Raw genomic sequence first — 11,208 nt, 5'->3', positions numbered from 1 at the left:
AAAATATTGCAAAGAGTAAAACAATAAATAAAAAATTGTCAGGAAAGACAAACAAATGTAATACTTTGAAGCCAGGCCAGCGCCACCTAGTGCTTCCGCTCAATTTCATTTCTCTCCAGCGACTAGGTCAAGAATCAGAATATATTAGACCAGGGGTGTCAAACTTGTTTTGGGCCATACTCAACCTACTTTGATCCCAAAGGGGCTGGACCAGAAAACTCATGTCCTATATATACCCCAAAAATAACAATAAGTTCAAATATTTGTGCAGAGAAACACAAATCTATTACAGAAATCTTTTTTAATTGAACTCTTCTTTTTTTTTGCAGATTATTATAATATTATGAACAACCTGAAACTTGGAAGAAAAATGCAATTTCAACACAATGTTTTAACATGAACGTGTATGCAAATAGGAATAAGTCAATTTTTCTTGAAAAATCCTGCACTCGGCTCCACTTTTCTCATTTTTGACATTTTACTGATGAGGGTGTCACGGTCAACAGTTTAAACGATCATCCTTTAAGAGCGTTTGGAAAGAGTCTTCATTTGTGCTGCTCTGGTGGGAGGGGCCACGTACAGACGCTGGAGACGCTGCTATGCTAAGCGGCGCAGAAAATTACCAATATTTTAATAGAAAATATTATTAAAATATTTTAGTAGAAAATCAGCTGAGGGCCAGATTAAAGGTCTTGGAGGGCCAGATCCAGCCCCCGGGCCGTATGTTCTTGCAAACCGTCCAATAATTAGACAGTTTGCAAGAACCCCGGAAGTGCGAGTCCGGGCACCAGCCAATCAGCGAAGAGCCATACATTCTGTGTTGTCAACGATTCCCGAGATCGAGGATTTAAAGAAAATGTTTGGTGAATTTTATGAAGGGGAAAGACATTATTGCCCTTCTTCCTACGGGATCTGGGAAAAGCTTAATATACCAGTTAGCCCCGTTAGCGGCGCATTACATATGTCACAACCAAACAGCAGTGACTGGTTAAATCAAAAAAGTACCTGCCTACTGTCGAGCGAATGTATCCTAATGCTGAGAGGTCAGACAGTTTCTACAAAGTGAAACCAGCTGTTGAATCAGGCTAAAACTTTGATACAGATTTGGTCAGTTTGAAATCTGAAAATGATGACAGCACAAACGCCTTGTCAGGGGATCAAAGAGTAAAAAAAATAAAAATAAATAAAAAAAAAGTCAAGAAATACAAAGAAATGTAATACTTTTTTACAGTTTTGTTCCATTTGAAATCTGAAATTGATGATTGCAAAAATGTCTTTTCAGAGTTTTCTATTATAGACTATTGCAAAGAGTTAAAAAAAAAAATGGCAGGAGATATGACGAAATGTAAAACTTTATGTAATACTTTTTTTTTTTTTTTATACAATTTTGGTCAAATTGAAAACTGAAAATGATGATCGCTGCACAAACACCTTATCAGGGGATTCTATTCTATAAAATACTGCAAGGAGTAAAAAAAAAAAAAAAAAAAAAAAATGGCAGGAGATACAAAGAAATGTAATACTTTTTTTTTTTTTTCTTTACAGTTTTGGTCCATTTGAAATCTGAAAATGATGACTGCAAAAACACCTTGTCAGGGGATTCTAGAAAGAAGGAAAAAAATGGCAAGAGATATGAAGAAACGTAGTACCTGTCAGGGGATTCTATTCTATACAATATTGCAAAGAGATGAAAAAGGTCAAAAAATATGAAGAAATATAATACTTTTTTACAGTTTTCATCAAATTGAAATCTGAAAATGGTGACTGCTGTACCAACACCTTGTCAGAGCAATATATTATAAAATTCTGCAAAGAAAAAAAAATGACAAGAGATACAAAGAAATGTATACTTTTTTTCTTTTTCTTCCAGTTTTAGTCAGTTTGAAATCTGAAAGTAATGATTGCACAAACGCCTAATAATGTCAGAGTTTTCTATGATAAAATATTGCAAATAGTTTAAAAAAAAGTTGATTTGGTCTCCATACGTGACTGAACTTTTCTTAAAATTTGACTCATGTATTTTCCATAAACCTAATATTTTTTATAATAATTTTGTAGGTAAAAATCATTTTGCCATTTAGTCCAACGATTAAGCTCCATGTATATCTGACATTAGTTGATCATTAAAGGTGCATTATGTAAATTTTCTGGTGGTGGGTCAGCCATCAGCTTGTTTCCATGGAAATACAAGTGCCAAAGACTGTAGACTCGTCATTTTGGTCTTAAAATGTTCATAATAACCCACTCTACGTGAACCTGATGTTTTTAATTTGCTGTTTTGTCCATTAATTTATATTTAGTTTTAGATTAGAAAACTTTATTTATCCCCAAAGAGCAAAACTTTGTTTGCAGTGACAGACTACAGCATAAAAACACACACATACATCACACAGATCAGGCGCTCGTACAGTGAGTGGAGGAGTGGGGATTTTAAGTGGAAGTAAGAGATTAGTCATCGATGTTATGAATCCCCCTCCCTAATGCATTCACTGTAAACCCGAGTAAGTTACCAGAACTCAAAAAAATTGCCTCAATTAATGTAAGGTGATGAACTTTAAAGTCACAATCTTTGCTCTTGTACCTTCTGATAACAGCTGAATTAAAAGTGCTCATAAGTGCTGAAATTGCAGTTTTATATGTAATCCATGATTTTTGTGCACACATTGTACACACAATCCAGTATATATACGCACATTATGGTATACACGCATTATAGACACCGTAGGAGGGGGATTTAAACCCAAGTTCCCCATGTGAAAGTCAGAGGATTTACTATTCTAATCAGTATTATATAATGTGTGTATAGTTTAATGATACATACATACTTACATACATTACACATTATAGTGCACACATAGTATGTTATACACACATTAGATATTATTTTTTAACTACTTAATTCTTCTTCTAAACTAAAATTATACCTCATCTGTGTTTTTAAGTTATGCTCACTTATACCCACAATAGTAGTTCCCTTTAATCAAAAAATATTAGTTAAAATTACTCAAAAAGAAGAACATATTACAGCGACTTGACATAATTAAGCTAGTCTGACTATTTGTTAAACTTTGAGTATACACAACTTAATCTATTTAATTACTTTGAACGTGTATTTATTTATTTATTTATTTATTTATTTGAGACAGGGACAGGGACAGTTTAGGTTTACAGTGTTCTTTTAATTATTATTAAACTGATCTTAGACTCACACTGATTTTTCCTACACCAGAAAACTTACACAATACATGAAGCATTTTAACAATCTTTCTATCAGGCAACATTTTCCTGTTAGGCAACATTTGGAGTATGCTTTTCCTTTTGAATTGGTACTAATTGCACAATACTTTTCTCATCACTCTGACACGTATGAATCACTGCACTATATTAAGTGTTGGGGAGTAACTAAGGGGCTGTTTCCATGAGAACACTTGCAGGCAAAAATTACAAAATATTTGATCAGAAGTGCCTTTTGTTTAGACGGTGATGGCGTTTTTGGGGCTTAAAAATGCAAAAATCTGAAACCACCCTCCAGAGTGGAAAAGTTGAATGCACTTCACTGTAGCATTTCCATCTACACTGCCTAAGACGAAAAACTCTGGTCATATCTCCTCACGTTGCGTACAAACAGTGTTGGGAAGTAACAGATTACATGTACCAGAGTTACGTAATCAGAGTACAAATTATGAGTAACTGTATTCAGTTACAGTTACTGTTTCAGTGAGTGGTAATTGGATTACAGTTACTTTGTTGAAATAAATGGATTACATGGTGGTATTTTCCTGTTTTCACATTTTGGGCTAAACCAGAACTAAAACAGGACTAAAACCAGGACTAAAGGGGGACTAAACTAGAACTTAAAAACCAGGACTAAACCAGGACTAAACCAGGACTAAAACCAGGACTAAAGGGGGACTAAACTAGAACTTAAAAACCAGGACTAAACCAGGACTAAAACCAGGACTAAAACCAGGACTAAAGGAGGACTAAAACCAGGACTAAAACCAGGACTAAAGCAGGACTAAAACCAGGACTAAAAGCAGGACTAAAGGAGGACTAAACTAGAACTTAAACCAGGACTAAACCAGGACTAAAACCAGGACTAAAGTAAAGGAAGGACTAAACTAGAACTTAAAAACCAGGACTAAACCAGGACTAAAACCAGGACTAAAACCAGGACTAAAACCAGGACTAAAGGGGGACTAAACTAGAACTTAAAAACCAGGACTAAACCAGGACTAAAACCAGGACTAAAACCAGGACTAAAGGAGGACTAAAACCAGGACTAAAACCAGGACTAAAGCAGGACTAAAACCAGGACTAAAAGCAGGACTAAAGGAGGACTAAACTAGAACTTAAACCAGGACTAAACCAGGACTAAAACCAGGACTAAAGCAGGACTAAACTAGAACTTAAACCAGGACTAAAACCAGGACTAAAGGGGGACTAAACTAGAACTTAAACCAGGACTAAACCAGGACTAAAATCAGGACTAAAACCAGGTCTAAAGGAGGACTAAAACCAGGACTAAAACCAGGACTAAAGAAGGACTAAACTAGAACTTAAACCAGGACTAAAACCAGGACTAAAGGGGGACTAAACTAGAACTTAAACCAGGACTAAACCAGGACTAAACCAGGACTAAAACCAGGACTAAAACCAGGACTAAAGGAGGACTAAAGCAGGACTAAAACCAGGAGTAAAGGAAGACTAAACTAGAACTTAAACCAGGACTAAACCAGGACTAAAACCAGGACTAAAACCAGGACTAAAGCAGGACTAAACTAGAACTTAAACCAGGACTAAAGGAGGACTAAAGCAGGACTAAAACCAGGACTAAAACCAGGACTAAAGGAGGACTAAAGCAGGACTAAAACCAGGACTAAAACCAGGATTTTATTTTCTTTATCAGACAAAACTTTTTATGTTAAGATTCTCATCTTTGCTTTTCTACAGTAAACAACTGTCTGGAAACTTGGGCTCAACAGACAATTTTAACAAAACAAACATGAATTTTCAGGATGTGGTCGCTACATTCATGTAGTTTTAAAAAGCATGACAATATCAAGTAATCCAAAGTATTCAGATTACGTTACTCACTTTAAGTAACATATATATATATATATATATATATATATATATATATATATATATATATATATATATATATATATATATACAAACTGCTTCATTTACACTCAGTGGTGGAAGGTAACGAAATAAAAAAGTAAAAGGACAATTTTTTGGTATCTGCACTTTTCCAGTGGATAGTTTTTACTTTTATTTCACTGCATTTGAGAGCAGGTATCTGTAGTTTATACTTCACTACTTTTTACATCTGAACTGAAAAGTAAAAGTACTTTTCTTTAAGGGCTGAGACTTATTTTTAGCACATTTAATTTGAATTAATGTACCAACTTTGAGCAAACCAAAAACACAAAAACAGCTAGATAAATTAAGCCAAAACCAAAACCAATTAAAAAAAATAAATAAATAAATAAAATAAAATCAAAAATAAAATCAAAGAAATCAAAACCACTATATCTGACTCTTTAATTGTAAAAAAAATAAATAAAATGAAATCTCTGCAAAGTACTTTTACTTTTTACGCTTAACGTACACGTTCAAACAGTTACTTCTGTAGTTTTACTTTAGTAGATTTTTCATGTGGTGTTTCTACTTTTACTTGACTAATCTTTTCCGCTTGTATCTTTATTTTCACTTAACAATTAAACAAAATCAAGTATTTCATCCACTTCTGTTTACACTACAACACGCACTACCCCACTTGTCCACCAGGAGGTGCTGCAGACCAACAAAATGCCACCACGCGTTTCTCCGCAGCGCTTTTCTGCATTATGCTCAGATAGTGGTTTGGATTTGAGCTCCTCTTCACCAGCAGCCGCTGAGCTATAAATACAGACACATACTAGTACATATTTGAGCGGAGAGGGGAGTTTTACAGGGGTCACCTTGTAATCTCGCCGTTTTATAATCTTCTGCTCAAACCTAAAACTGATTTTATCTAATGTTAGTACTGCAAACTCGCAGCACTCAAGGTTGTCTCTGATTTTAATGATCCGTTTGAAATGGTGCAGTATAGAGAGGAAGAGCTTTGCAAAACAATACGACATGATGTGATCTTGTTTTAAAGAGAAAGGCCTGGTTAGATGGATGGAAAGTACTTTGATATTGAACTGCAAACAATGAAATTATTATTATTTTGCATTAACAATTTGTTCAAACGACATCCAAGAAACACTTAAAGGATCTGTATGTAGCCTGTGCTCTTACAGTTTTAAACAAATGTGCTACAATCACAACTGAACCTTTCTTGCCAGTGTCTTTACTGTGTTTTTAAAGACAACAAAACGTTCTTTAAAGGTGCACTATGCGACCTTGGAGTCTGAAAACTGCTTGTCTCCATGGAGATGTAATTGCTTTGCTGTGGAATGTTACACAATGTGACATGAAACGTATCTATCTCGCATTTGTTCAATTAGATGTGTTTAAAGAGCAAAATATGTTGCATTCTTGTTACTGTGAGCGAAGTCACCGCTCCACAGATCTGACCCATAACATGACCCGGTGGTATCAGTTTGTTTCTATGGTGTTAGATGAGTTTAATGTCATATTTTAGATCATTCCAAAAGCAATAACATCTCCATGGAGATGAGATGATAGTAAGCACTTCACCAGAAAAGTCACACAGTGCACCTTTAAATATATATATATTTATGTAATAAAGATAGGGGTAATGACAATGATATTATTATTGTTGTTATTATTGCTATCATTATGTTGGATATTTTATTTATTTTATTTTATTGTGCGTATGGTCATGAGCTTTGGGTAATGACCAAAAGGACAAGAACGCAGATACAAGCGGCCAAAATGAGTTTCCTCTGCAGGGTGGCTGGGAGCTCCCTTAGAGATGGAGACATAGGAGGAGCTCGGAGTAGAGCCGCTGCTTCTCCACGTCAAGGGGAGTCAGTGAGGAGCCTCAGGCATCTGTTCCAGATGCCTCCTGGGTGCCTCCCTAGGTTTTCCGGGCATGTCCCACAGTGAGGAAGCCCTGAGAAAGACCAAGGACACACTGGAGGGACTATGGCTACGTTCAGACTGCAGGGCTTAATGCTCAATTCCAATTTTTTTGTGAAATCCGATGTTTTTGCGAGGTCGTTCACATTTCCAATTAAATGCGACTTGTCTGTGACTTCAGTGTGAACGGTAAACGGCCCGAAAGTGTCCTGCATGCGCACTGGAGGACACGATGACGTCAACCCCATGCGTCAACCGCAGCGAGCGTGCTCTGTGTTTTACGGAAGTTGTCCAAATATGGTCGCGAGCATTGAGCACCTGGCGATTTTACAGTTCCGGTTTCCGCCTGCTTCAGCGCAGAACAGTGACGTTTGTCGCTTGTTAATGACGTGTAGGTCGGATGGATGCGCTTTGGCCGTTCAGACTTAAGTCGCATGTCAAAAGATCAGATATGTATCGGATTCAGGAGCACATATCCAAGTGGCCTGGGTCACATTAGAAAAATTCGGATCTGTGCCGTTCAGACTGTCATTAAAAGATCAGATACAGGTCACATAGAAGCCAAAAAATCGGATTTGGGTCACTTCAGGCTGCAGTCTGAACGCAGCCTAAGTCTCTCAGCTGACCTGGGAACGCCTTAAAATCTCCACGGAGGAGCTGGAGGAAGTTTTTGGGTCCAGGAGTCCCTGCTTAGACTGCTGCCCCCTTGACCCGGCCCTGAATCAGCGAAAATGGATGGATGGATTTTGCGTATATGGTTTATTCTAAGGTCATGATTTATATAGGAAAACGGTTTACTCTTACAAAGGGCACCCTATTCATTTGTTTATCAGTCTGAATGTGCTTTATGTAACTTTAGTGGAATGTTCCAAAGTATGGCATTAAACTGTAAAATAATTATTTCATTACAGGTCTTTACATTGCCATTACCTATCTTTATTATAAAAAGAATGATAGGGGTAATAACGATGATATTATTATTGTTGTTATTACTGCTATCATTATCTTTTTGCATGTTTTGTATTTTATTTATATATAGAAAATGGTTTACTTAAAAAAGCTTAAAAAATAAAGTATAAACTTTTTTTAATCATAATTTTAAAAACATAAGGGCACAGTACTCATTTCTTTGTCATTCTGAATGTGCTTTTTGTAATTTTAGCGGAACGTTCCAAAGTATTTATTTTTTTATTTTTTTATCTATTTATTGCTCATGCAGTTATTTTGTTGACATCAGTTTAAACAGACAACAACAAAAACGTCTGGCAATTAACATAAATACATATTTCAGCCATTATTTGTATTGTCAAAAGGAACAGGATGAAGATAAAAAATAAATAAATAAATAAAATAAATAAAAACATATAAATAAATAAATAATAATAATAATAATAATAAATAATAATAATAATAATAATAATAATAATAATAATAATAATAATAATGTCTTTAATAATAAATCCCAAGAATATATGGCATTAAACTGTAACATAATTATTTCATTACATTGCCAAAAAAATCTATCTTATATAAAAACTGTGGAACATTCTAAGCAAATCCTGGCACCAGAAAAGTTGGCCTAAATGTCAAAGTTTATCAACAGAAACAATATTTAGCAAAAAGTTCATTCTGGAACATTATAATTAAAAGCAAAATGTACTAATTACTGTATTTGGACGGTGTAACAGTGTGAACCGTGTACCCTCCGGGCCTCACATTCGAAGTCTGGAGGCGTTTCGGCGAGTGGAGCCTGACATTTTGGATCACATCACTTTGTCCGTTTGACATTTTGACTTTTCCCCCAAACTGCCTCTCGAAGGGGCTAATGCATTTACAGTAGGCCCCTGTGTTTACGCCGTATTCATGAGCGCTCGGGGTGATTGATGGCGGCCATGTTTGTTACACTGACAAAAGCGCTTATCGGAGGAGGCCAGGGCGCAGGCGGAGCGACGGGTCACAGCGTCTTTTCACGTCCATATGAAGTTTAAAGAAGACCTATTGTGACCTATTGTGCTCGTGTCTGCTATTTTAACTCACAATACTGATCTAAAACGACTCAATAAAACAAAAATATCTGCTAAATTTCTGTAAAAACGTCATCACAAGAGGCACCTCCAATGAGCAGCTACACATCACACTAGCGAGTAGTGGATTTATTTATTTGTACCAAAATAAAAAGTCGATTTTGCGTAATGGATCTGCTTTAAATTTAATACTTGAATAAGAGAAATGTGGATGTATATGATGTTATAAATGCCCTGACCTCTGTGAAGTTAGTCCCCCATCAAACGCAAAACTACACAAAAACTTTATCAATCGTTTGTGCTGTTTTGTGCTGCAAAAAGTTTCTTTTTTTTGCGATTATGGTTCTTAAGATATTAGCAGCTTTATTTTCAGCCAATGATGTCATCCAGCCCCTCAAAATGATAAATATCCTCAAAACAGACATAAAATTATACGAAACAATTGTATTTTTTGTGCTGTTTTGCGCTTATATTCAGTATCAGTCTTTAGTAACTTGCATTTGATTCATATTTTATATAATAATACAGATTTTTCCACCACTTGAGATCTTTTAGCTTCACTAGTTTCGCGGAGTTTTGTTTTTCAGCTGTGTGGAAATGACGTCATATAATTTCCGCAAAAATAATAATTAATAATTTTAGAAATATACTCGCACAAATGAAAACAGTCACAGCACAAAACAGCACAAAAAAATACAAACATTTCGTATAATTTTCTACCTGTTTTGAGGCTATTTAACATTTTGAGGGGCTAGATAACGTCATTGGCCGAAAATAAAACTGCTAATATCTTAAGAATCAAATGAAACTTTTTGGAGCACAAATGAAGCACAAACGACTGACACCATTTTGGGACGTTTTAGAGCATTTTGAAGCTTCCTGGGGTGCTGGTAGACCCCAATTTGACCTATAAAAGAATTGTTAATATATCAAAAACTAAAGCAGCACAAATTAAACTTTTTTCAGCACAAAACAGCACAAACGAAGCATTAACGATAGACATAGTGGCCCTGTATCTCGCTGAAAAAGTAAGTCAAGACTAAAAACATCTTATAATCTTGTATTTGTGGGTGTGTGTGTACTTTCTGATATTTATTGTAACTCTTTCTCACACACACCTCAGACTCCTCTGTCAAGTCTGTCAAATATACATTTTACATTATGTTAAAAAATTTAAAATACATTTTTCACCTTAAATATTCAGCACAAATATTCTCAAGACCTCAAATTCAACTGTAAGTCACAATTCACGGTATAAGTCACAGTGACAGATATTGCCTCCTTGTCTCAATGCTTCCTTGTCTCCTTGCGTTGCGTCCTTGAACCTTCTTTAAAAGTTTTTTTTAAAACTTTAAGCAACTTCAAACTGTTTTCAATATTGTATATTGACATGCAAAAAAATATGGAGGATTGCTCAGGAAGTGCACATCAGCATCCTAGTTGTTGTTAGTTTTACTGTCACAGCACAGCGCTCTGGCTTCTGAACGTTCTGAAAAGCGCATACAACTCGTTCCATGACAGAACTAAGCCTGAGTCTAACCAAAGCAAAATCAGGCCTGAAGTTTAAGCTGCACTTTGTGTTTGCTCATGGTGACTCTGGAAAGGCCAGAGCAATGGAGCAGAAAATGGGCTCAAAAGTGTGACTTTATTAGTGATCTGATTAAATGAGAGAGGAGCCACAGCGCACAGACAAGAGTTTGATTTGGAGCGAGAGCATAGACACGACTCCCCCCTCCTCTCCTATTCACTCCGTGGACAGAGAGGAGGCTGGGCCAAGGAATGAAGTTGCCTCACCCCTTCCCGATGCGCGGTAGTGCGTGTGGAGCTTAAGTTCTGCTCTGTGTAAAAGTAAAGCTTTAACGGAACTCTTCACATGTAACCAAGAAGAAATGATGAAATCTGCACCGAGGTGTTTGCAGAGCGAGAGACGAGAGAATAAAGAGAGAGAGACAGATGTGATGAAGGAGCGAACAGACAAAACCCACTGAAAACCACCTCATCCTCATCCTTCAAAACTGAAGAAATAATAATAATAAAAAAAATCTCTAATCTAATCTAATCTAATCTAATCAACCAAAGTTTTCACGAACCCCCTGCAGTACCTCCACGACTTTCACAGGGTTGAAGACCTCTGGTTTAAAAATGA

This window comes from Boleophthalmus pectinirostris, unplaced genomic scaffold (assembly GCF_026225935.1).
Source record: "Boleophthalmus pectinirostris isolate CB_2022bp ecotype Guang Dong unplaced genomic scaffold, ASM2622593v1 HiC_scaffold_17, whole genome shotgun sequence".
Taxonomy (NCBI): Eukaryota; Metazoa; Chordata; class Actinopteri; order Gobiiformes; family Gobiidae; genus Boleophthalmus; species Boleophthalmus pectinirostris.
This window is presented reverse-complemented; position numbering follows the sequence as displayed.